Here is a 26,966-nt window from a genome sequence, read left to right as displayed (position 1 = left end):
GGTGGGACGGAGATAATCGCGAGTATACCGGCTGCGGATAGAGCGAAACGGAAGAAAAGGAGAACGTGAAACGGTTCGCCGAGGAGAAGGCTGGTCAATGGTACGCCGGGGCTATCGGAACACCCTTCTCGAAAACAAAGCCGGATCTCACCTTGATTTATCGCTGAGTGCTGCCGCTATGGGCCGTGTGTACCGCTCCTCGCTGTTCCGGACTATGATCAGCCGCTCCGCCGCGCCGGGGTGAAAACTCCCCGGCGAGAATTAATCCATTATCAGCGGAGTGAACGGCAAACGAAAACGAAATAGAGCCGCCCGATTACACCTAAATCGGATGAACACCACTCTCTGGTTCTTCTAGCTGCGTACGCTTCTCCTTCCGGGCTGGTCTCCACTCTTTTTCGTGTCTCTGCTATCCTCGGTATTTTTCTCCTCTCGACCGACTGCTAACTAGACACGGCTAAACTCGGTCCGCTCCTCGGTCGTGTGTACACACTATATGCACACAGCCTAGCCACTAAATCAGCTACGCAAACGTGTATATACGCACGGGTAACGTGTGTCACGGCGGAGCAGAGTCGAATGCTTGCACACGGCAGCGGGATCACACAACGCGCGCCTTCTATTCCACGTCCGCGTTCTCGTTCTCTATAGACCACGCACAGATACACTGACCGAACGCACGACGGCGTATCTCGAGATATTTACTCCCGGCGCGCACGCCTCCGCTATCTAAATGTTACGCACGTGAAACGCGACGACGGTAAGGAGACGCGACGACGCGGTGTATTGCGAACGATACACGTGCGGGACGGCAGATCGAGTCACGAGCCACCCCTAACGTCGGCCGAGAACGCACTGACGTGAACGCGACCGAAGGAAACAGGAACGCCGAGATCCGAGCGATCCGCGGCGTTGGTGGGAGCAGACTTTCGGTCGACTTCGGAACGCTTCGGCAAACCTCTATCCCCTTCAGCATCGGCTCCCTTCCACCGTGGCGTCCCACACAACCGTAGGATTCTCCCGTAGGTTTACGAGATACACGGCCACGGCAAGAGTCAGTCCCGATGTGTATTCGGACTTCTCTCTTTCTTCCGTCGTCTTACGTACTTTATTCAACTCTCTCTTTCACCCTGTCCCGCCGCCGACTCAGTCGAACCTCGAGGAACGCTCGTCCTCTCTCTCGAGCATGCACACCTGTTTAAAAGCGAGTGTGCGCGCGTATGCACGCGACGCGTACCACTGTGTATAACCCTTTCGCAGCTTCCACACGCGCGATGACGTCACGCTGGGCGCCGTGGCGTGGATAACGAGGTGGCTCCGATGGTCTCTCTTCCTCGGGACCCTCTCGATCGCTAATTATCGTCCTAGAGGTTTCGCCTCGTTCCGCCCGGCATTCGATTTGCTCCTTTCTCAACCGCGAGACACGCTGCCGCTGCCGTTGTTGCTGTTGGCAGACGCAGAAATCGTGAGGCAGGACCCGCCGGAGGATTTTCGTCTCTCGCCGTTCATTTCCATCGGTGGCATTAACGATGTCTCCCGTAGGTACGGTCACGACCGGTTCCGGGACCTGCCTCCTATCGAGATCGAGTATCTTTACCGAGTATACTGGCCGACCCCGGAGGTGGACACGACGAACGGGAAGGTCCGGTCGGACGAACAGCGTTCCCATCTAGGGTTTCACGCCGTGTGTAAAACACGTCGCCGTGGCCCGTGCACACGCGATCCACCTCGCCGAGACGAGGCTCCGAAACGCAGCGTCGGTGGACGGTACTCCGCGCGAGGGGACGAGACCGAAATTCCGTTTGAGCGCAAAAATGAGCGTCGCGTCCGACGTATAAATAACGAAACCAGCCCTGTTTGTAGGAGGCTGCCGAGGGGCTCGTGCAATAAATAACGGACAAGCGTGGAGCACACCTGCAGCGACAAGGCGTGTCCGATGGACGATGAAACGTTTTACGTCCCTCCCTCGTTTATTTCTCTGCCCAAAGCTATCGCAAGACGCGTCACCAATAAAATGCTAATCGACCAGAGCTCGTTAGGTCGCGACGCACGGAATACCTCCGACACCTCTCGCTTTTCAGCGAATCTTATTGCGAACGAGTAGAGTGCATTGTGATATTATGAATAATAAACGTAATTGAATGTATCTGTTACGATGGTTTTTTCAGATGCTGCTAAGTAATAAAGTTTACTGAATTACATTTGAATATTTAAATAGTCGACTACCTACGATAACGATACATGTAGTAAATGTCCCAATTCCACATTACAATTTCTACTCACTGGATTATGTGTAAAACGATAGGAAAGAAGCCAGGGAGTAAAAATTGGGTCATTTAATACAATACATTATCATATAAACATATGTATACAATGAATTTATTATATGAAAGAGAATTAGAGCGTACGTAAATGAGCTCTGGAAAAATATGCTTGCATCTAGTAAAGAAGCGAAATATTTTGGGATTCGAGACAGCGTACATAATCGCAAAAGCTCGCGATCCGTCCGATGAATATATATACGGAGTGTTCCCTCTTGTAAAACGTGTCCTCGGCGTCTCCGCGGCACCGAAGGGAGGCTCGAGCCCTCGGGACACGGACACTTTCCCTCGGCAGCTCCCGGAATAACCGGGAAACCGGAGGGGTAGCTCTTTTCTCTCCCCGAGAGAGTCGGGCAACGAGTCTCGGCACGGGTGCATAAGAACGAGCGACGGGAGGATTGGTCCTGATTACGATCTCGCGTCACCCCAACCTAAGGAGCACGACAATGACGATGACTGCAGTTCCGGCTGTGCGCAAGGTGGTCCATTATGATCCTCTAACTAGAATACGCGACGTAATAACGGGACCAAGTGGCAAAGGTGCCGTTCTCGTTTAGATCAACGCTACATCCAGCTATTTTAACCTCTCATATCTTATTTTGCTATGCAATGCAGAAGTTGATATGTTTATTACATGTCTTAAGGATGTATTGGTTATACAGTCAATCCCAAAAGTTTATGTGCCTTAGGAAAACGCATTTCCTATAATTAAAAAGAAATCAGACGTCGGAAGAATAATGCTAATAATAAATAGCTACGTGCTAAAAAGTATAGAAGGAAATATCCAATTAAGTGTTGACGCTGACGAAAAATTTTTTTTTTCAAAATTGCGAAAAATGCTTCAAATAAAAGTTGTTTTCTAATAAATACCTTATGAGTTATTCGAAGTCACGTTATGAGACTTACCCTGTATAAGCGGGTTTTTGCTTGTACAAAATATAGAAATGTTCCAAGTATCATTGAGTGTCAATTACTGACTACCTCTACCGAAGATCCAACAAAAATTCCTTATTAAATCCAACAAGCCCCAACAATTTCAGTAAAGTCACTCGAATCGCGGATTTTTCGAGAACTCCGGCCCACGACTCGCTCGTTTTCCTCGGTACGATTTATCGGGAAAGATGGATATTAATTAACGAACCGGCGCGGGAAAGATTTCCCAGACAATCGACGCAAGTTTTTCCGGCGTCTCTCCCTCCCTTCGCGAGGTCGAAACTCGACGGGCCAGAATAGAGGAACGAAGAATCGTTCCGGCCGTGGCAACAATGCGCGGCTGGGATTCGACGTCGAACTTAAACTTTAAGAGTCAGTGGCACGAATCGAGACTTTGCCGACCTCAGCTAAAAATCGTTTTTTCCACCGGTCGAATGGTCCGCGCTGCTCACCCCGCAGAATATCTTTACTTTCCGCGCGACGAATAATTCAAGAGAGAAAAGGAGAACACGACGGGGAGGGGGAGGGGAGAGCGATGAGGGCCGATACGGAGCGAGGAAAAGTTTGCGCTCAACTTTATCCATCGTTCTTTTTATTTTCTATCGATCGATCTTGCGATCGACTCGTCTGCGACGAATATTCCGCGGCGAAAGAGTTTATTGTGGCACCCGCGTCGAGGATTCAATTTCATTCTTTCTGGTCGAACCAGGATGAGGGTGGGGGGTGAAACCGGATCGAGGGTGGGTGTCAAAGCGAAAGTTTCCATAATAACGTCTTTACCAGCTACGCTCCTGCGTCCCGGTCGCCAACAGAGAGACCCAAGAACTTGCACAAACGAGGAAACGATTTTTGCTGGGTTACAGAGGGTACAAGACAAGTGGGAGCCAAATGGAACTTTGTCCGCGAAGATCTACGATTCCGTCTTTCATTCCGCATACTCGAGTTTCTCCGTTTAGCGACTATCGTGAAAGAATCGCTGGTCAAAAGAATAAGGCAAACTCTGTGCCGTTCCCGTGTTTCCCTATTCGAGACAAGAGTGGCTTCCATGAGACCGAGATCTTTGGAGACAATGATCGCAGACTCGCTGCATAGCTTTTCACCGTCGGAAAGGAGTTCTAAAAACTCTGTTCCTTCGTTTAGAAGGTAGAAACCAGCGGAAGAATGAAAAGTTGCTGAATGACCGTCGCCGCTCCGGCGAGTCTGAGAAGTTCGTCTAACTCTGCCAGCACTATTTTCATTTTACTAAATTGCGTGCAATTCTTAAATACGAATAGACCAAAGCATTTCTATTAAACGGTACTATTGCAATTATACGACCTGCTGCACAGTGAAACGAATGAGTGAAACTATTTTAAATGTGTTGCAACGATATTTTAATGTATTCGACCGCCGTAAAACGATCTATGATTTTTTTTTCCATCCATAATGTCAATCCGTCCTCCTGTGCTGTCGTGCACCTACACATATACAAGCTGAAGTCGACGAAGTCTTACGGGCTGCACTCGCAGCGCTGGCACGTCCAAATAGAGCGACCACCTGACCGATGGAAGGGATGGAAACTCTGTTTTCCCGTGTTTTTCAACGCGTGACGGAGCGAGGAGTATCGGGATGAAGTCCTCAGAAGCGGGACCGTACAACTGGCCGGCAGGTCGGAAATACTGGTTTTTGTCGTTCACCACGGAGAGAAGCCGAGGCTCCCCCACGGTCGAACCCCAAGCATCGCAACGATCTACGTTTCCTAAAGCATTGTCAGATCGCGGTTGACGTTCACATCGGGTCCAGGCGTTTCCTCGCCGTCACCGGGAAGGATTCTGTCTCTCCGGGGAGAAAGAGGCCCTTTCCGAGTTACAAAGGATCCTCTCGCTTCTACACCCTCCGAACTTCCTGCGCCGTAGGAGCCGCTTTAGAAATCCCCCCCTGAAACCAATTTATCTTGAGAAGCCTGGCCCAAGCTAAACGGATTTTCCCTTGGCTCCGGCATTAGACGCTTTTATTCGACGTGAAATTAGCTTACAGACTCGGCCGCCCGAGCGGATCGATCGTCGCGAATTACTCGCTCGTTCCCCGGTTTAAAGCCCGGGCAACACACGGGGATTCTTCTCTTCTAGGTTCTCGATCCTCTACGTCATTCTCTCTCTCTCTCTTCTCTCTCTTTATGCTCCTTTTTCCCTGCATCGGATCGCGCGATACTTAATCGCTCCCACGCGTTACATGGCAGCTTCCTGCCGTTATTGTTTCGCCGTGCGAATTATGATCCCTCGTTCCGGACTAACGAGCGGGTAATCGAGGCGTCCAGCCGCGTCGCAGCCGAGAAAACATCGCGTCTAAGCTAAGTACGCACTCCACCAACGAGATTACGACTTCCTGCGACCTATCTGCTGCCCTGTGTACGCGACACACTCTCGTACCTCGTTACGTAGGTGTGCCGGAGCGTTGTGTGGTGCTCTGACCGGCGGCCGGGTGGTCGGGGCCGACAGATAACGCGACCATATCGGTGCAACGCGAGGAACGCGATCCAGGTGCATGCACACCGCGCGTTTTGCCCTCTCTTTTTCTAGCTACGGGGAGAGAGCACCTCAACGTTTTTAAGCTTTCCATTGTAACGGTTTAACGCTCGAGCGGTGTGTCGTTCGTTATCTGCTTATGGTCGGCGATACTCGCGGTTACGAAACCATTTCTCTTTCTTGCCCTCTTCTATACAACTTTCGACGATTCGTTCTTGTTGCGCGCCTCGTCGTATGTATAATGACTTCCATTAATAGATCCGCTTCAGAACTTCAATATTGGATCGAATTACTTCGCTCATCTTTTCGAATGTTAGGAGACCTCGTGTAATACATATGAATGTAACAATTCACTGGCTTAAGGAAAGAATATTAGATATAAGAAAGAAATTTTCAGATTCTGACGAAGAGCAATTTTCTAAATTTTTTATTGCACATTATATAGTTAACTATGATTTCTAACATACCACACAGAATTAAGTTCTTTAATCCGACATTAAAGAATTTATTCCATTTTGAAATTCGAATATTAATGGTAAGTCATTGTGCGTATGACAGGAATTCTTCAGACACAATGACAAAGTTTTACACGAGGCTACTTGGTTTCGAAACGCGGGTACCTTCGTGGGATACGTGCAAGTAGCGAGTCATTCTTGTACTCGACTCCGAGACAGAGACGAGAAAAAGACAGAAAGGAAGAGAGAGAGAGAGGGAGAGTGGCTTAAATGACCGATAGACCGTCGCTGCGGGGTTCCGTGGAAGCCCGACCCGTTTCTGGACACCATTTCTCGGTCGACCGTCCACGAAAAAAGACGCAGTTACGCGCGTATTTCACTCAGAATGGACTTGTTCCTATCCCGCCGCGCCCGAAATGCAGCTTCCTCCCCATTGTTCGCCACGTGAGGCGAACGGATAACGCGCGGGGACAGTTTCACAGAAGTTTGCAAACATTGCCAGCCGACCTCCTGGTACGAGAGGAAACGCGTCACACGTGGATGATGGACGAGGACCGTTTCGAACCGGGCGAGACTGTTTCACGGTCGAAACGTGGACACGGCCACGTGTACGTGCGTATTTATCCACACGATCTGTCCGCTCGTCGCTGCATTGACAGCTACACGGGCCGTGGAATAAATTATGGAAATAAATCGTCACTCGACTCCAGAGATGAGCGATTTACTCGGTTCCGAGTCCAACGAGACGTTCTCCTGCGTCGTCTATACTACCAAGGTCGGTACAGCGAACAAAGGAGGGAAATGCGCCCGTTCGGTCTTATTTACTGAATTATACGATTCCCCCATCGAGTCGAAATCATGGCGGCGAATTATTTCAGATATTGCTCTCCCACGAATCTTCTTTCCAACCAGATTGGGGGACTTTTCATAGGGAACTTAATAAAGTTTCACCCTCGCCCGAACTCGTCTTCCGCCGCGAACGAAAGACTTCCTCCCCTCTGGAGGAAGGAAGGACCGGTACCGATTTCTGTGCGCACGCCACTCGACTGAATCGGTGCCGCCTTTAATCGAAATAATATCAAGACCCGAGCAGGTGGCTACGAGTCGCGGGGATAAGGGAAAAAGAGAGATCGGGGGAGAGAAAAAAATTGGTTGCCGAAGAAAAATGAGTTCGTCGTAAATCGCACGACAAAAGACGAGAATCGAAGGACTCGTGGATCTGGAAGCGACTCGTTCCTCCTTGGGAACGTACGCCGTGCGGATACGTCCTAAGGGGTAACCCGAGACGAGGGAGGAAAGGGAGAAAGATGTCAGAATAAGATTTAATAAATGCCACAGGCCACAGGTAGGCGACGTCTTAGCACCGCAAAGCCGCCTACGAAGAGTCAGATTTCCTACGAGCCTTCGATAATTCTGCCCCACCGCGTTCTCTCTCTCTCTCTCTCTCTCTCTCTCTCTCTCTCCCTCCCTCCCTTCTTTCTGTATCCTATCGTGTTAACGAGCGCATCGTAGGACGCGCATTCGTTCCGTGTTTGACATACGCGTGATACCGCGAAACGAACACATCGCGTTTTTTTGACGATCCTATCCAATATAATAAAATTTGAACTGTTCGGATAACGAGTGAAAGATCTGGAATTTCCATTGGATTCTAGGAAACGAAATTTAGTATGTATACGATGAACATCAGTAATATTAATGTGCTGAGAAATATTTAATCAAACGTTTAGTTCTTCAGATTCCATCACTATAAATAGGAGACTAAACTACTTTGTAACTAGCAGACTATGCGGGGCACCGATGATCGTGGGACCACTGGCAAAATTTCGTATTCGGAGACTTAAACGCGTGGACGTGGGCGCGTACAAACGTCGGTTAAAATTATTCGAATCGGGTTGCGACCATCCTCCCTCGGCTGTCGGCTTCGCGGAGCCGGGCACTCGCTCAATGCTGCCATTCACGCTCGTCGAAAGTTCGGGCTTGAAAAGAGCTTTAATTCGCGGCCATTTTTATGCAAAGAAGCCGATCGCGGGGAAGAGCTGGTTTTAATTCCATTCTCTTGCCGTTGAATTTTTCAACGGGAATGGAACGGAAACGTGGGGTTTCACCCTTCGATTCGTTCAACAGTCTCCTGTTTGATGAATGGGATTATTTTGAATTGTAGAAAATAGTGTTTCTTATTGATTCTAGGATTCTTTAGAATCCCCTTTGAATAAATGTTTACCTAAAATTATTTTATTATTGTCACTTTATTAATGCGTATGAAAGATACCGCTTGGACGTAAAGAAAGAGAAATTTCGCTGCAAAATCGATGGACAACATGATCAGCGTATTAACGCTATTTTTCAGCGTACGAATTATGAACATTTAACAAATTTATTTGCCATGTAAAAACAAGGGGCGTATTACAAACGACCGTTGAAGCCGGCCTTCGATCGACGTCTGAAAATTGCAAGATACTTGTGGGAACGTGTTCTCGCATACCAATGAGACAGAGATCGCTTGATCGTCAAATGGTTCTGGACTGGGACGTGTCATTTTGTAACAGAAAGTGTTCACGGGGAAACCGTAAACATCGCTGCCGAGCAGTATACCTGAGTAAAATGTGGCTGCTTGTAAAATCTCAACGAGAAATTGGATTCCTCGGCTCGCGAGAGCCAAACGGCTATCGAACTATCGCTGCCAGTAATCATTTTTATCCGGAACAGTTTGTCAGACGTTGAACAGTTTTTTAAGATTTCGGTCATAAAGCGTATGGAATAGTTTTGGAAGTCTTTTCAGTGAGTCAGAAATGTTTGAATAAATACAATAGAGTCCGTGACAAAATCAATATATTTAGTAAATTATAGCAGGATTTACAACTCTGTGACTCATATCAGCACTCAGAGACGAGTACACAGAGTGTCGCAGCTGAAGGAGGATTTTTGCTTCAGCTACAGGATACAATAGAAGACGAGACAAATTTTTGACAGAAAAGAAAACAAATGAGCCAGCAAGAAAAATTGTTGTAACAGGATATCCCTTCCTCGAGACCACTTATATCATGCCATGAAACTTTCTCATAACATAAAAAATAGATGTTTACGTGGCCTGCATCAGCTGAAGCATCTTGTATACCTACTTCTATGCAGAGACCCTCACAAAACAAAAACGCAACTGTGCAAATCACAGAGTGAACACAAACCACTCGCCCATCATAAACACCAATGAGCTGAGCGCTCTTAGAAATCCTCTACTAACAATAATTGAAACCTTTTCTAATTCCTCCCTAGGCAGCCGAACCAATTAACCTTTTCACTACAGCGAACCCACGCGTCATATGGTTTCCAAACGTGACATCCACTGCAGATTAAGGACCCCCTCGTGCGTCCACGAAACTATTATGTCCTTACGTTTCTAAACGAAACAATGTGCCGTAAATTTCACGAGCACGTGTATAAAACGGAACGACGCTCGATGTGAATATATTTTAGCTCGAAAGTCAACGTGCTTCCAAATTCTTTATCTCCCGAAAACGTTCGCCCACTATCTGGCAGCTACCATGTAATCGCTAGTCGGCGATAAAAATGCGGAATTTACAAAGACACGTCCGCGAGAAACGAACGGAAGAACGCGGGGAGAAAAAAAATGAAGGTGGCGGAAAAGAAAGGTGGGCGCTGGTGGCACGGGTTACCGCGGGGCCAGCGTCCATAATAAAGTCGTAACGCACTTCTCCCCGTAAATTCGACAGAATATTACGGTGCAACGGGGGTCCGGGGGACCTGTTCCGTTTGCCGTAAAGTCACGACGCGGTGATCACCGGGAAATTTACCGGCGTGTCAGAGATCTCTTCGTAACCCGGACTGCTGTTTCCTTTGGAGACGCCTAACCACCGCACCACTCGTTTCACGCAGTATATCGACGCGTATTTATAAGAGAAACATCATCGATACTCCGGCGTTGTGTACGATCCCTACAAAATGTGTCTCTGTTCTTCCTCGGATTACCACGTATCCCGTAGCGAGCCCTATGACTTGTTTTTCTATCTAATATCTCAGCACCGAAGAGAAATTAAGCAATTGACGATGAACGAAATAATTCATCGATTAGTCCTGAAGTATTCGAGATAAAAGGAAATTGTATACGACCTTTTCTGCGGATAATAGCAGTACCTGCAACTTTTATTTGAGGCATTTTTCAAAATTTTGGCGTATTTAGTTGAAACCTTCATTTCACAGGAAATATTTATCATCCGACTCACTTGCATACACTTGTAATATAATGATTTTTATGTTCTGTTAATATCGAAATTATGCTTAACTGAGTTTATTTTATTTTTCTGTCTCTCATTCGATCGGTTGTAAGGAAGAAACAAAAACCTTTATACTCAGCTTTCTATACAGTATAGTTTCGTCCGATTATCGAACACCGTATCTACCCGAGTCTCGACTTACCTTCGCACTCCAGGATTGTCCCTGGGAATAGATATCCTGTATTCATTTACGACCGCGACGTATCGAGGGATTAAGATAATTCATTGCCGTTTTCTGTCCGCGAACGACCGAGCTTCGATGAAACCACGGATTGATTTTACACACCGGATCGTACCGTTTCCTCTTAGATATCATGATACCCATACATCAATATATAAAAACGTTTCATTCGTTGTACGAGATTTTTATTTTTCTAAGAACATTTGCGTACCAAAGAGGAGGTAACAAAAAAAAACACGTACACGCTCAAGAGATTGTAATCTCTTCTAAGTCCAAGTAATTCCAGCGATTAACACTGGGTGTGCGTACCGATTAGCGGAGAAAAACTCTGAGAAAATGAACGATTTCCAGGTAGAATCTAGCCGGAATTGAACGGCGAGCGACCGGTTATCGAGTCGAGGCATCTAAGTAGCTCTCGAGCACTCCGGCGCTCGTAGGATGGTCCCTGGGAATAGACAGCGAGGCGGTTATCGGGCGAAACGTATCTGGTCGCGGCTCGTGAGCCGTTAGGAATTATAAGTTACAAGCCGATTTGCCATCGCGTATGTACGTATATCCTCGAAGCGGATCGGTCGAACTCCGACTTCTCTTTCGCGCTGGAAAATGATCGGGACGTGGGCGTGGAGAGGATGTTGCGCACCGGGCCGGTGGCCAGATTTTTCTCCGCGCTGCGTCCGGAACGAGACACTACAAGGGGTCAGTCGATCTAACTGCCGATGATAATAAAACTCATGACTGGCGTTGTTGCAGTTGGAATGTCAAAATAATTCCTACAGGCCGAGACGAAAGATCTGTCCTAAAAAGACGAGGAAGAACCCAGACAGACTTTCATGAGATGTAGGAATTAATTTACCCAGAATTAGAAACAGTAAATTATATTTGAATGAACCAGCACGTAATGTAAATTATCTATCTGTGAAGATATATAAATGTTTCAGTTATCGACTGTATTAAAAATATTACTTACTCGTCTATAAATCGTTCTATAAAACTTAACATTTAAAATTGGATTTTTGATTCGACCTCCCGGCATTAATCATCACATCTTCCTTAACGTGGCATGAACACCGATCCTCTCCTGCATTACCGCACGCTATATTCCGTCACGCGTGTATTCGCAGGTAAGTACATACACGGTGTGTACACACGCCGTGAGTCACAAACGAGATAAATAAAGATAAGTCGAGGAGAAAGTATTGCTCGGACTCGCGCGATAATACACAGTTGTACGAGTGGTTTAATGAGCGGCTGTGTTTCGTATGATTTACAGGAATAACCGACCTCGCGGAGAGAAACTGGGCAAAGGCAGAGAGGAAGAGAGACGGCGCGGTGGCTTCGAACGCCGTACGTACTATCGATGATTTACACGGATTGAGATTAGGTCCGCGATACCGAAAGACTACCGTGGAACGGCGCCCACTCGTAAATCCCTCACAATCCGAATTTCGATTTTCTATTTGTATTTACTAAGAAACACGTGATTTCATCATTTCCGCGTGTTATATACAATTTCCTATGTCCTCAGGCAATTTCATTGCTCATGCAAAATGTATTTTCGATTTTGGGGAATTTATAAATGCAATGTAATTTCCTCTCTTCCTTAAAGACAATCCGGTTTTTGAAAAATGCTCTTCGAGGGATGCTCCAGCCTCGATTTCCATCGCGTGTCCGGGACTCCTTGTTCTCGCGCCCCGTAAAACGCACGCTAGCTGCCCCGTTATTTATCGATGTCGACTGATCCACTCGCGAGAGTTCTCGTGTAAACCGTCCGCCAATTAGATACGCGCGTGTTACGCGAACGGAATCGTGCCCGCGCGGATCCGCTGCTCGTTATCCGCGTCGATTCCGAGCGCGGGGGCCCCCCGACACCCCGGGCCCTCGGTTTCCGCGCAGATTAAAGAATCGCTCGATCGCCTCGCGTGTAGCCTAATTTACGGTACAGCCGGAGCATCGTTCGCGCCGCTGCCAGCGCGATACCTCGCGGTTTAATTAATGATCGCGTATATTCAGCTCTCGCGTGTGAGAACGACGGGGCCTCCACGATTTTTCGATCGGCCCGCTGACAAATGGCCCACCGATACGGTTATCGATGGGCTCTGTTAATAATCGACCGACGCGCGGTTTCACTTTCGGATTCTGATACGCGGTCTGGTTAATCGCGTGCCGGCCAAATTGCGGTGCCACGCGTTCCCGATAATCCTACGAGTTTAACACCTGTGCTGATCAGCTAAAGTTGCCGTCAAAAATTTTTCTAACTATTTCTCGCGAAACCTGTATTCAATTTCTGACGTTCCTTTTTATCGTGTTCAACGTAGAGCTGTATTGCGTAAATTACATACCACTCAACGAAATTATGGCATTGTGACCAAAGATTGATTGAAATGAGTTCGGACGGCTTCGCTAATTTTTAAGTTCCAAACATGTCCTTATATTTTAGCATTGCCTATCAAATTAAAAATCTCTAAAGTGAAAAGTTACTTAAAAAAAAAATCCATCATCCTACGATAATTTATCGCTGAGTAATCATCTTTCAGTCTTGGTATATTTTCGACAGAAACTTTGTAACGCCATAATTTTGTCGAGCAGTGTACGTTCAGTGAGAGAATAATACATATTAAAACGAAAGTTATGACAAACGTGGATCGGATATGGAAGCGAGTTTGAGAAGCTCGTAAAGCATATGCCGGAGTAGCGTTCGATCGCGATTGACCACGCTGGGCGTGTACCCCGAGCGTTGGCGCGTGAAAAAAGAGCCCATGAATTATTTAAGATCGCAACGGGCGCGATGCGCGCCGGTGTTATTTTAATTCGTAAAGTTATTTTCATATTCCAATGAGCGCCACACCGTCGTACCGTGGCGCGTTGGGGTACGTCCATCCTCGGTTCGATCGCCCGATGAATAGACATTGTGTGCCTTTCCTCCGTTTGCCACGAACGAGCGGATCGTCCCGTCTGCTTCGAGTGGCGAGCGGAAGCCCGAGCCGTCTCTCTCCTCCTCTTCGTGGAAACGGGCAGGCGACCACCGAAGGGGACCCGTCAAGGGAGAGAAAATGGCGAGGAACGGAGAAGAAAAGGCGTGGGCGGTTCGTGGTGCCGTCCGTATTCACAGCCAGTCAAAACAATCGTGTCAAAGAGGAACGTTCTGCTACTCGTGAATGGGATAGCCAAACAGCATTGTAAAACATTACGTCGTACGCTCGCGAGGCGACGTGACGGCGCGATTCAATCGCGGATGGCGATGGATGGCTTGCGTCGTACGTACAGGGTGAGTCTCGCGACGACTCCGAATATCTCGCAGCAGTATATCTTCGTATTCTCTCATCCAGAATTCGGGGCTTCATTGTGACTCGAGAGATAATATTGGACTTAAAACACTGAAGATCCTCATATCTCGATAAAAAAGCACGGAAATAAGAAGCAGAGCACTGCACCCCTGTGGAAACCACGCAGAATTTATTTAAAAATTTTTATCGTACAGCAAATACGAGTCGTTCGAAGTCGTCATGTTATGATACTCACCCTGTGTAACGAGCTACCCCATCGGTTCGAGTGCATACTACTGTTGTTTCGTTTAACGATGAATCTCGTACGCGCACTCGAACGTCCGTTCGACCCGTCTATTTGTAAATCATAACCGCCTATCAGAGTTTTTTTTTCCGTACGCACGGAGGTACACGGTATGTAGATAGCACATATCCTCGCGTGCGATGCTCGCGTGGGTCGATTTGAAAGTACTGGCGATGATCGATATGCTTTTTTCGCGGTGATGATTTTTAACTCTGATTCCTTTTGTCGTTGTTCGAAAGTAGGTGGCACGTCTGTGTGTACGTATCACGCGGTTTTCTAGCAATTTATTTACGCGATCGATAGTAGAATTTACGACTCCGGCGGACGGAAAGGGCGGCTAGATAAACGAGAGCCAGTGCAATATTTCAGTAGCGGATATGTTTAAGGCAGGAAGGGAATAAAAGAAATATAAGATCGACGGATCGATTCGGTTCTTTACCACTTGTCCCGAGAAATCGATTCCACAGATGGTCTAGGGTTGAGTGTCAAATTCTATTTTCAGAAACCGTCGCGACACGTGCCATTTCCTCAACAGAATTCGCCACAATCTTAAAATACTCTACTTAGGCACGGTTTCGATCCTTGCTTCAAATAATATCAGATCTACTGTTCAGAGTCAAACATGAGAATATGCTAACAAATATTATGTGAAAAAATTCTTTGCTACGAAGGGAACTATAATCACTGAACATAAATCCTCGATTCTCGTTAAATCTAAGGTTTCCACGTGGAAGATGAAAATCTTTCGAGGTGCCATTATCTATTGCCGTGGGATCGATTAAATATTACCTGGGAAATACGAGACTCGAAATAAAGTGTTACGCGACACCGTGGCCTACGGTGCACAGGTAGAGGATACGCTCCTCGGTCTACCTAAGTAGCGGCGAACGCCTCGGGTACGAAAAAGTCGAGGTTCGAAAAGCGGAAATACGGGAGGGCCCCGCACGATCATGGCGCCTTACCGGAGGGATCCTCTTTTTGCGCTTCACGAGGTTCTTAAATCTTTCAAGCGATGTCCGCCACGCCGCGTCGCATCGCGCCAGGAGGAACGCCCCGGACCCCTGATGCCTGTTCACTCTTTAACGAGCGAATAAATGATTTTTATGTCCGGTGCTCCGCGTGCGACGGACGAAACGCGGCACAACCGATGACGGAGGATCCAGTGTCTCGGATCCCGTAATTGGATGATGGACGTACATTGCGTTGCTCGTATAGATTGCTCCTTTAATTTGCCCTACAAGTTTGCAAATCTCGATATTCGAGCTGTTGCGGGAGAACGCCGAAGGGCGTAGGAACAGAATTTTATTAAATTGAATACGACGGCCATGAGATAACTCAGAACAGCTGACGCATTGTTATCCGCGGAGGAGATTAATAAATTCGATCTATCTGGTTAGCTTGATCAATTATCGTTCGATCGGGCGACTACCAATGATCATTTGTAAGGTGAGTCGCGGTTATCGCGCGTGCAACCTACTCGCGTCGGGAGATCAATTATTATTATTCCATTGGGTGTAACTGGAGTGGCGTAAGATTCCGGGGCGATCCAATCGATCAACTCGATCGAATTGTCGCCCACGTGTTTTCACAATCGCGATCAATCTACTCGTTGGAAAACCGTGTCGAGGGACGATGGGCTCAAAAACTGATCAGCGTGAATCCATTATTCTTAAAATTGAAATAAATAGAAACATTACAAATTACAAATTCCATCAATACTGGGTGAAGCATAAAAAATGTGCAAGTATTTCATTATCGCAATAAACGGTGACTTCCATCGATTGGCTTCTGAGCCCTTCGTATGGAAAACCGAAATTAACCGTGTGTTTAATACCGACTTCCTCTCGCTAATTGCACGAGTAAACGACTGCGACGGTGGATTAAAGGCGATACGAGAAATAGAAAGAACGTTCAGTGGATGTATTGTATCCACAGAGTGAAACGAACGGAGTCCGGGGATCCGGCCGGCTTAACTGCATCGGACGCGAGTGACTCAAATTCTATTTGTTGGATTAACGGAGTCGAACTACATCGAGCTCCTTCCGGCCGTTTCACGCTCCGTATAGACTCCCCGGGAATCAATTACCAGGCCGCGTTTATCCCGCACTTTCCCCCCCGTTCTCCACAGCGTTAATCGATGGTCGTATTAATTGGTACGACAATGGACATTCGTAATGTACGACAGTTACAAATCGGCTGGCGAACGACCACTTATGACGCGGACGCTCGTAACGTGTAATTAAGAATACCCGAGGTGGTTACCAATTAACCGGAGGTAATTTATGCCGATTCGGAGCTGACGCTACGGGAAGCATCGCGTCAGCCTGGACGTTTGAATTAGAGGAAACCGACGCGTTTACGACCACTGTATCCATTCGACGTCAAACTCGTTTTACTTTATTTTCCGTCTTACTCGTGTTTCTCTAAACAGAGATTACGTCTTTGACAATTCTCTAGACCCGTTCCCCGTGGGGAACGAGTAGAATCAATTATCGGCGTTTTCCCATCTCCGTTCTAACCGTGAGTCCGATGCCGGGGATGCACAGGGATCGAACCCTGTAAACGTACGAGAGGAACCACTTAGATCTGACGCGAGGCACAGCGGGATACGAAGCGGTGTCCTGGACGGCTTGGGAGTGTCTGGCTAGGTGGAACGTAGCCCGAACGAAACGACCGTGAACGCGAGGAGGAACCCTTGGCTCGGATGAAACGGGATATCGGAGCGAGGAGGACGCCGAGGAATATGGAAAATAGATAAAAAAGAGAACGGCCCAGAGAGAAGCTGGAGGTAGAGGGAGGAAAAGAGGAGACCGGGCGCATAGGTCTTATGTACGGGCCCGTGTACCTTGTACGCCACACGCTGAGTGACTTATGACGACCGATACGCCAGTGGCTCTCATATCGTGAGTCCCACAATGCATCGGTGGGACCGATCTAAACGAGAGACGAAACGAAAACCGGTTGTTAAGCAAATACCGGGGCCTGTCGTGGTGGCGCGCTTCCCTGAAACCAATCTCTACTCTTGGTGATTTTTATGCTGCACGAATCGGCCAGCCTTCTTCCTTCCTACCTCCTTGCATATGAAAGGCAGGCGAAGGATAAAGAGGATGACGGAGATCGAGAAGTAATATTCACGTTTAATTTATAATTCAAGACGTTTTCGATGGTAATTAAAAGTGATTATAATTGTGAACGGCAAGGAATTATTTCACCAACTGCTAACGAGAGATAATGAAAGATGTTCTTGATTAACGTATGAAAATTAGGTGTTATGACACGAAAAATAAAGAAATAAAATTGGCAGCGGTGTACAGAAAATTTGAGTACTTAACTGGGTGTGCGATATCGTGTTTGAGCGCGCGAGGGACAATTTCACAGTAAGGCTCGAGTCAATCAAGGAGTCAGTGAACGATGACGAGGCAGCGGCACGCGGGGGCTAATCAAGAACTCCGGCGGCCAATTTCGCCGATCGTTTCGCGATCAGGTGAAACGGGCAACGGGAACGAGATTACAGAGGCGAGATGAGGCTCGCGAAACGAGACCGAGAGAGCCGATAGCCGAAAAAGGGATGGAAATTGAGCCGGGCAGAGCCGTTTTTATACGCGGTTTGCGCAAACAGTTTGCGCCACGGCCGCTGGTATCGGTATTAGTCATTTTCCAATTACGTTCGATGGCCGAGAGCCGACGGACGTTCATCTGTCTAACCGCCGTTCACGATTCCCCGGCGCGACGTTACGCCACACGTCGCTGTAACATCGTAACGAGTCCTTAAATTTCAATGAGCAGCTCCGTATATGCGGGTTCTAGCGTGTCCCACTCGACGGAGCAACGACGCGACACGTTTTCCACGACCGCTTCCCCGCGGTGTCGACCATAACTCCATCGGCCGGCGATGTCGTTCAATGGTCAATTGCTCGGTACGAGTACCGCTACCGAGGCGAAGTCGATTTCGATGGGATCGAACAGCCACGATGACTCATGAATTTGTTTGAACGAGCCTCGATCGATTAGATGGGTTAGGCAATTACGTTGGGAAAAGTAGGTTAACTCGATTTATGAGCCTAAACCTAAACGTCGTCTCACCTCGACTTCCGATTCTTCGTGAGAAAGATTAAAATCGATCTTTATACACGACATTTGTTCTACAAATCGCGTCGCGTCGACGTGTCTGCTGGCCACGACGATCCGACTTAGGAAATATGTACCGTGACCGATCGGAGGATAGTTCGATTTGTTCCCGGGAACCCGGGTAATCGAACGAGCTCCGATGCAAAGACAGACTCGACGTTCCAGGATCTTTACCTGCGGTATAGATCGCGGGAAATCTGGAAGTCCGCTTGTCGATGTTTATCGAACGCCCACTCGTCCCCGAACACCGTGTACCTGCGGTTCCTTATCCCCGGGGAACGATCGCTGGACGAGATTAGCCCGAGTCTTGTCACGTTCGCGAGATCCGAGTGTACGAGCCCGGTTTCTAGAGATTAAGTTGACGAGTCGAAAGGTTGGCAACGATAACACGGCGCGCGGTACACGGGCCGAAGATCGATCGATGAAAAGTTTCGACGTGACAAGAAATAAAAACGAACGGGACGGGAACGGTAGACAGGAGTACGACAGGGTCTGCGAAAATTTCGAAGAGCTCCGGTGAACAAGCTCTGCCGGTAATTATTGCACTTCATCCAGCGACGTTGTTCGTGTTTATTATACTTGCAAAATTCGAGATCCTCCGATCCTTCTGACGCCGGGCCCGGGATGACTAATGAACAGCCGTTCCAAAGGCGTGTCTCGGGTTTCGTGGCTCGGTAAATCGAACCACGAACATCGTACGGGGCCACCGAGCCACGCAAGCTGACCCTTAGGAATGCAAAATATTGCCGGAAAAGAGGTTGCGCGTCCCTTTATATTTTATACCTCGCGAGTCGGAGCAAAAAGGAACGAGAAGCGTCGAGCCGCGAGAAGAAGAAATCGTGAGTCAGCTTCGACGCGGCTCGTTGCTGTTCACCGTTGCCCAATTAAGTCATACGAAGGAGAGCTGGATAAGCCGCTCGCTCTCTCCGCCGCGGAATCGATAGATAGAGCATCAGACGCGAACCGCGTACTTACTCGCGTGAGTGTACGCCGTGCAGGTAGATCTCGTTTATGTACGGGGTGTTCTACCATCCGAGCGATACTTGAGGAAATCACCAAACATTTGACACGAAACCTACCGACCGGTTTTCTATTTGTATTTATATTTTTCACGTAATTTACTGTTGGCACTGGTACCAGCTTGTAAATTACAAGTAGCGAACTGTTTTCATTATTTGCTTTGGTCTCGAACGGGTCACGGGACACCCAGTATATCCATCGCATAAATCGCTGAACCTTTCGACCGGACCCAGCGATGATGGCCGACGAACGAGCCGTTTCGATCGTTCGAGGGCGTGTCTGTTAGGTTTGCACCGCGTAGGTACCCACACGGTCTCTTGTCTATCGCGATGATCGAACGCGTGGATATAATCTTCTTTAATTAACGATATATATCTACGTATATCGCGGATCCTCTCTCCTAGGAAAGGATCCCACCGACGTGGCCAATAAATTCCACCAGTCGACCGATAAATCCACCAAACCGGCGGCGTTAATCCGTCCGTTTCCCCGGAATCATAGCCGGTAAATCAGCCGGGGCCTTCGCTGTGTTGGTACACACCTTCCTTCCCGTATCTCGCGCGATTTATTTTCCGACGCACCGTCTCCGATTGCGCCACCGTCTTTCCCTGCCGCGGCGACCGGTTGCCACCCTTTTTTCCCCGTGAATAACCGTACGACGTGTCTAATAGAAACACTTATCGTGTATCATCGAACGGAACTTTTGGTTTCGTAATCGGCGCTAAGGTGCACAGCTACCAACTGGCAGCCTTTTAAATCGTACGCTCACGATCCTCCTTTGTGGGTTTCTAATGAGAATCAACGTGGGCGCGCATTCCCAGAACGAACGCTATTTGTCTAATCCTCGTTCGCCGCCCAATCGAGCCTGACGATTCGAGTGAAAAGTAACGTGTTGCGTAGTACGTTTCAATTTCGACCGTCTCCTTAAGAATTCGAATCTCTCACTCCATAACACCAACAGATCTGTTTGCACTCAAGAATCAACCCAGAAAGATTGTCCGAGCTGTAAGATCTCAGCTGAAGACTCTTTTAATAGGCTTGCAGTACTTCTACAATTTTCCACGGTGTTTTATTAATGTAGCATCTAATAACTGTTAAAATTTCAATGCGCTGTCATCGTTTTTATTCAAGAGCTCATACGATCTTAAAGAAGTATATTGAGCGCTTCCTCGTATCGCGATAATTGGAAATCCTATACGCATCTGCATACGTGATGTAGAGTCGGTTTTCAATTCCGAGTTTCGCGATTGCGAAGTCGCTGAACGAATTCTTCTCCGGATCGTCTTCGTCGAGCATCGATGGAGCGTGGCCGATTAAACCCGTGGCGGTCTCGCCACTACGTGGGTGGAAAATGCATAACCGTGTAAAACTCGTCCGTAAGACCGGCCAGGTCCTGAGAAGGGGGATTGGGTTACCCGAGAGGGGTGGCACTTTCCAGGGCACTTGTGGTTCTTCGTTCACACCTCGACCCTCGTTCCTTTCTCTCCAGTAAAACCGTGTGGCGAGAGAACTCTCGAAGGTACACGAACGACGGTGAACGAAAGAGGCGAGAGCAAGAGAGAGGAGAAATAAAAAAACGAACGAGACACGGAACAGTGGGAAGAAGAGAGGAAGAACGAGAGAAAGAGAGAGAGAGTGGAAAAGAATGAGAATTTATCGCGTCCAATGGCGTAGGCCGTGACAAGTCCGCGGAACTCTCAACCGGTTACACGCTCATTGTAACAACCGCCGGCTAGTCTATTAACGATTTCGGTAGCGTATAAAGGATTTTACGGGTACGTGTAGTCCGGAGCCTGTTTTATTCCCGCGTCACGAGCAGTTCACCGTCTCCTGGCTTTATGAAACGAGCAGGAAAACGAGAGGGGAGGGAATGAGAGGATAAATAGGGAACGAATTTATCCGGTACAATGCTGGTAGCGCGGTGGCGCAACTGAAAATTTGAACGAAATCGAGTGCGCTCATTCTCCGTGCAAGGAAGCTGTCTAGCCACGAGAGCACCTACGTAGCTACTTTCTAAACGATTTCGTTTGGCCGGCTTTGAAGGTAAGAATCGATCGACGGGTTTTAGCCGCGTGCGTTCGATTGCAGAGTTTACGAAGTTCATTGCCCCTGAACATCGCGGGAAGGGTGGAGGTTGGATCCGTACGTATTTTCAGCGATTTTCGTGAACCATCCGTGCTATTTTTTACCGACACAGAGTATGTACTTCCGGCCGGATAATTCCTGCCTTCAGTCGAAGCGAGTCACTCGCAATAAGCTCGACTGCGTTTTGTAGCAGTGTTAAATCAGAAACGAAACTGCTACTAATTTTAGAGAAATAAAGTGGAGCTATGAGTGCTCCTCTTTCTCCCTTTATGGTTCTATAGAATTTCATCTATCATTGGTCAGAACAACGTTATTATAAGACTGCGGATTTTATGCATTTATAGCAGAATTAGATGTACGAAAACCATGAAAGATACATTGGATAAAAGTGCATTAAGTGTCGAGAGCGAGATGCATATGATGATGTTTAAAAGGCCACAGAACATTGCCACTAAATCTCATGTCTGAAACTCATTCTCTAAAAGTTTTATTCCGAGTACTGCAGTCTAGTTATTATCTAATTTTCATCGCGAGCTTATAGCGTAAACCCGTTACGATGCAGTAATGCAGACGAAGCGCGTTTATAAAATTTATTAGCAGACCTTCGTTACACCCTAGGAGAACAACAGAATATTCGGCGAGCGTGCAGACGCTATAACTCGAGGAAACAAGCGAGATCGTAAGTTTTCGCGGCGACGACGGTTACAGTAATTATTTGCGCTCTGCTTTGCGCTTCTGTCCAGCTGAATTATACTAAACATCGTCTCCTTCCATGTGAACCGAAATTGAGAAATTTATTTATTACCTGCTGTTTGGAGAGGGATTCTTCAAATGTTTATGGTGCAAAAAGTGATACCGCAAGGGGAATGCATACTCTTAAGTTCTCAAAAGTGATTTCGACCAGGGAACAATCGGCCCGAAAAACCTCAGGCAACGATTGGCGCAATCATCTCTCCGGGCGAAGCCAAATCAATCAGAACTATGCCACATGGACGGCGTAGGTACCCGACCGTCCGACCACCGCACCGTGGCAATCGAGCAAAGGGATCGGGGTTAAAAAGCGAGCAACGCGATTTTTCACGCAGGTTTCGAGCACCGGCAGCGGAAAGCGTGTTGGCGAATACCTCGTGACGAGCGTAAAACCGACCGCAACCGGCTGCCGGTGAATCGATGACCCCGGGCGAGCGACGGGACAGAAAACAGAGGTTAGAGAGCTCGATCGAGGAGAAGAAGAAGAAGAAGAAGAAGAAGAAGAAAAAGAGGAGGCGAAAGCATTAGAATCGGAGGGAGCGTCGTCGCGGCCCTCGATGGAAAAGGAGCCGCCGTGGGCCAAGTGAAATGGCGCGTGCCCACTGGATTTTACGCTGCGTTAGCTACGGGTCCTCCCTGTCGCTACCTTCTCGCTCGATCTTCCTACCTTTTTCTCGTTCACGACTTCCTGTTCGCGACGAACAGTAACAAAAATCTACTTTCGTCTCCCCAGGTGACTCGAGTTTAATGCCACTTCACGAAGAAACGATATTTTCCCCATATCTTATGAATCAGCTATTTATAAAATACTGTGTATCCTCGTAAAATAGTTTAATAAAGAATCATGTCCTCGTCGTAGGAAATTGTTTGAAAATGCGTTACATATTTCTCATTTTAATTCAGAACAAAAGTAAATAAGTAATTAAAATATATAGTAATTAAAAATGTTTGTGAAACACTCAGGAATTGGTCCAATTTGCTGGTCCGCGAGATTTTGTTCTTATTTGCAGGCGTCATGGGTGGAATTATAATTCTCTCATGGCACGGGCTTGGTCGCGCACGATAAATCTCCGCGGAGACGTTTCGCGGCGGAGAAATCTTTTCGGTTGCACGGCTACTCTCGTGGTTAGGGGATGGAATTAATTTATCATCCTCGCCCGGAGTGGGGAAAAAACGAAGAGGGGAAATACAGTCGGGTTCCGGGTTGTACGATTTAAAAAGCCCTCGCCATAAATCGCGCGGTCTCATTTACCGCGAGGATATTACGAATGTAAGGAAAGAGGTCCATGGTCGGGAGAGAGACGTCCTCCGGCTCACGTATCCGGCAGCCAATGCGTACAAAGACGAGAGAAACGTACACTGAAAATTTTCTTCTGTGCGATACCGCGGCGGTACCCGGCCGGCGGTAACGAGCTCAAAGTTGCTAACGACGCCTTGTTACCTTTGTATCAACTCGAAAATTAAATTCTCTCTTGGTTTCGGAGGGCGAGGACTGCCACCAGAGTACAGCTCGAACTCTGTCGAGAGAGAAACGCGGACCAGTCTATATATTCCCCGACCGACGTCGAATCTCTCTTACGTCTCTATGCGTACGTATATACGGATGAAATAGACTCGTATTTCGAGAGGAACTCTATTCGTACACAGACTCCTTTAAACTTTTAAGAACCGCGCAACAGAGGGGACAACCAGCAAGAGAAAGACGAACGGTTTTATTATTTTATTGCGGTATCGCGAACGAGCTACTCGCAGCTCGGCCACGAGACAATGAAGCGCGTGACGGGCATATAAATAATGCCAATTTATCCTCGGTTACGAGATACCTATCGCTTGCGTGGCAGCCACCAAGGCACGACGGGGTACCGACATCGGACAGGACACGATCGGGCCACGGAACAATCCTCCGTATCCCGATGCTGGGGATCCGGTATACACAGATAAAACGGACGCGCCGAGGCTTACGATATTCGCCTCGCGAGCAACACGAACTTGTCCTCCGTCCTTTTCTTCTCGTTTCCCCCTACTTCGTTCTCGTTTTTCTCCTCCCTCTCCTTCACTCCTACGGTCGACGCATTAATTCAATCAGAGCTCCCTCCATCCCCCCACGCCGATGTATCGGTGATACCTCCAGAGTTTCGTGGTTCGTTAAGCAATGGAAATGATCATCCCGTTAACTCGTTCTCTTCGTTCATTTTTTTTTTCTTTCACTCATTTCGTTGACAATCTTATCGTGTATCAATTTGCTCGGATCGATATCGGGAATTATTGGCGAGCCCGGAGACCGTGTTTTGCAGCTGGGTGTGACGAGCTATGCCGGGAATCATAATTGTGTGTGCTCGGAGAGCTCGTTTTGGCTTCGACACGGTATCGTTTGTCCACGGAGATTGAAATCATTCAAGGATTACCGGCTCACATGGTTTATGGTGCCCGTACGTAAACTCTACTGTGTGATTATACTGAATATGAGTTATAAACTCGTCGTATTTGATTTGTTTTTTAAGATCCTCTCGAGCGGTGGGTCTCTCGGCATTCTCGAATACGAGATTCATCGTGTCGATAAGAGGACGTATGGGAGACGAGGACTGATATTAAAGCATCGTAAAATCTTTTGCCGAAGTAATATTTTATACTTTGAGGGAATATACAAATTTTTCTGTCAATACTGAAAGATACGTATTGAGGTAGTCATTGCCTAAGTCACAAGTATTGCGATTATTCTTTTTATATATGAATATTTAATACAAAAAGAATCTTGCATCTGTATCTGTTTATTATTTTATCTTGACCAATATAGTAGAGCAACGACTATCTTAATCCGTAGATATTAATAAATGACAACGTGTCATATCTCGATCTACGTAGAAGATGAGTACCGGAAATAGGCGACGCATCGGAGCGTCGAAAGTCCTCGCGGTGACAGCCTTTCACGATTCCAATCGTGTTTTGACAAGGACTTACGTGTCCCCGAAGGGATTCGAGTCTCACCTATTCAAACACTTTGCCCGATTAATTCTTCTTCTTCCCTTCGTTCGCCCGTCCTCCATTTCTTTTTTTCAAGACGCGCAACGTTATTGTCGAAGGCGATAACCGGCCGTTCGTAATCCGGAACGAGAACGTTCCCCTAAATCGGGGATGCATCTATCGTTCTCCCAGGGAACAACGAGAAGTGACAGCCAGTAACTTAAGGGGTCCAAGTCTTTATGAGACAGGAAAACCCGTAATCTTCTTTTCGTAGGGACAAACCTGCTATTCACGAACGGCTTCAACCGCGACGTGACACTCCTTCCTAAGTGTTCACACGTTTACGCATCAAAATTTGACTCTCCTTTCCCTTTCGAATCTTTTTCACCAGCGTATTCTACTCAACCATCGAATTTCTCTTCAATCCTAAACGCTTCGCGATTACATTTATTCATTTCTCAGAAGACTCAACGATAGGAAATTTTATGCATTTATAGAATAATTATAGTACATGAGTAAATAGAAAAAACGTTTACTTAGAATGGATTTTTTAAACTGATACCATCAACGTTTTGCATAAAGATCCGAGATCTGTTCAAAGAGTATTAAATCTACTAGATAACAAGGTATCTTAGCTCGTCGCGCGGGCAAATTTAATTTACGTAAGAACGTTCTTCGCAATGTGATTAAATTCCGCAAGTTTTCAATTCCCTTCAAGCTCTCATCCGATCCGGTGCATCTCCTTATCCAATCAGGATCACGGAAGCTGTTCAGATCCTCGAGCTCGTCCCCGGTGTATACTAAACGGTGATTCGCATTCAACCAGCATCGACGGAGTAACAGCGAGTACGGGGATCGCGGCCCGTGGCTACACGATCGCATCGAAAAAAACCGGTGAAAAATCGTAGAAAACATTCCGTGCGGCGCGGCTCGTTGCGTCGTGGCGTGGTTTCGTGGTCCTCGGACTGGTCGCGTAGCATACGAAAAAGGGGTCCCACGGGGACGTACGATGACTACTAATTATTTGGTCATGCAAACCGAAAAACGGACGACCGCGTGGCGCGGCGAACGCGAAGTCGTGATGGGACGAACAAGGGAAGGCCAAGTTACTGGGAATCTATACGTATGTATCAAGGTAACAAGAGAGAGAGAGAGAGAGAGAGAGAGAGAGAGAGAGAGAGAGAGAGAGAGAGAGAACGAAAAAAAGGAGGTACAGAAAAACGAGGACTTATCGAAAAGAGGAGGAAAGGGACGTTGGTGCACAGAGACTCGCAAAGGGCAGAAAAGGAGGACGAGAAAATATATATATATATATAAAAACAAGAGAAGAGAACGAAGGAAAAAAAACCATGGGCAACCGGGAGGGAATTTGCATGAAAATACAGAAAGTTTCGAGGAGAGCCGTTTCCCTTGGCGGAGTTTAGTGGCGGGTAGGCACACGAGGAACGGAGCTTGTATGTGCGTACAGAGCGTTTCACGCGAGCTGCGAGTCCCTGCGGATCCACAAAGGCGGCGTAGGAGCTTTTCTGTTCCGCGCCGTGTTCCGATATGTATATAAGGCGGGAGACTTTTTTAACGAGCACCAACGAACCCCGCGCCCCGTTTTATGTGCGCGTACACGCTTTGCGGTGTCGCGGCAACGGTAATGGCGCTACCGGTAGTAATATTACTTCGCGTGCCCTTCCTGTATGCGAGTATTTCTGATCGCCGTGAACGGCACCGTACGTTCGTCGTCTCGGCACGACACCGAGCGGCACGATTTTCTTCGG

General features: G+C 47.5%; 1 protein-coding gene across 3 annotated transcripts in view; it reads right to left on the bottom strand.

Annotated features, from left to right (window-relative positions):
* fz2 (frizzled 2) overlaps window positions 1-26,966 on the bottom strand; it is a 97,418-nt gene that overhangs the window by 37,858 nt on the left and 32,594 nt on the right. Inside the window, exon 1 of one of the 3 annotated variants that reach the window (XM_018026757.2) lies at window positions 152-986. The exons of the other annotated variants lie outside the window; for them this stretch is intronic. The gene's annotated coding sequence lies outside the window, so the exon portion shown is untranslated. Of the gene's footprint in view, window positions 1-151; window positions 987-26,966 lie in introns of those variants that run through there. 3 annotated transcript variants of the gene reach the window in all.

The sequence above is a fragment of the Ceratina calcarata genome, unplaced genomic scaffold (assembly GCF_001652005.2).
Source record: "Ceratina calcarata isolate Rehan_Ccalc_2016 unplaced genomic scaffold, ASM165200v1 scaffold39.2, whole genome shotgun sequence".
Lineage (NCBI taxonomy): Eukaryota > Metazoa > Arthropoda > Insecta > Hymenoptera > Apidae > Ceratina > Ceratina calcarata.
The sequence above is the reverse complement of the archived record's forward strand: the minus strand, read 5'-3'. Positions and strand labels throughout refer to the sequence as shown.